Genomic DNA, 1,067 nt, shown 5'->3' on the forward strand with positions numbered 1-1,067 from the left:
TTACTTGGCAAGGTGTCCGGCTCTCTATTTGTTGTCATCTTTGCCAACTGTCCAATCTGATTCTCTAGCCCCTTTATCGATGCATCCTTATTCTGTAGTCTAGTCTCGGTAGATGAGATGAACTTAGACATCATCTGCTCCAAATTGGACTTCTCTTCTCTAGGAGGATCAGATCTGTACATCGGTTGTTTCCCATATGGTTGTCCTCCTTGTGGTCGATTCTGATTGTTTTGACCACTCCATGAGAAGTTGGGATGTTGCCTCCATCCAAGATTGTATGTGTTCGAATAAGGGTCATTCCTTGGACGGTTTTGGACTCCCACTTGATTCACAGGTGCCCTTTCTGGCACATAAAAGGGATTTCCATCTTGCCAGTACTTAACATAATGTTCTCCTCCGCATTTTTCACAAAATATCTCTTGAAGATGCATGGTCGTGCCACCCATATTCAACCCGTCCAGTTTCCTGTTCAAGACATCAAGTTGTGTAGTAATAGCGGAAAGTTCAGTTGCCTGGTGAACTCCTGCACTTCTTCGCTGGTTATTCCTTTCAGATTGAGGATGATAGCTGCTAGCAGCCATTTCCTCCAACAACTCGTATCCTTCCTCAGCATTTTTTCTCAAGAGGTTTCCACACGCAGCAGCATCTATCATAATACGATTAGGATTAAGCAAGCCATAGTAACAGGTTTGAACAACTAACCCAATTGGTAGTTCGTGATGAGGGCATCTTCGTAATAGATCCTTGAATCGCTCCCATGCCTCATATAAAGATTCCTGCTCGAACTGAGCAAAAGTGGTGATGTCTGCCCGCAGCTTCATGGTCTTAGATGGAGGAAAGTATTTGATGAGAAATGCTTTCTCCATGTCCTCCAATGCGGTGATCGAACTTACAGGCAAACAATTTAACCATGCTTTAGCTTTATCACGTAAGGAGAAAGGGAATAAACGCAATCTAATTGCATCATCAGAAACTCCATTAAATTTAAAAGTATCGCAAATTTCGAGAAAATCTACGATGTGCTTGTTTGGGTCATCTACTGCAGATCCTCCAAACTGGACTGTGTT

General features: G+C 42.8%; 1 non-coding gene across 1 annotated transcript; it reads left to right on the plus strand.

Moving 5' to 3' along the window:
• Nucleotides 1–711: 711 nt before the first annotated feature.
• Nucleotides 712–817, plus strand: LOC142552423 (small nucleolar RNA R71). Its single transcript, XR_012821755.1, has one exon. It is a non-coding gene; the product is annotated as a small nucleolar RNA R71 (small nucleolar RNA).
• Nucleotides 818–1,067: the final 250 nt, after the last annotated feature.

The sequence above is a fragment of the Primulina tabacum genome, chromosome 7 (genome assembly GCF_025594145.1).
Source record: "Primulina tabacum isolate GXHZ01 chromosome 7, ASM2559414v2, whole genome shotgun sequence".
Classification (NCBI taxonomy): Eukaryota; Viridiplantae; Streptophyta; class Magnoliopsida; order Lamiales; family Gesneriaceae; genus Primulina; species Primulina tabacum.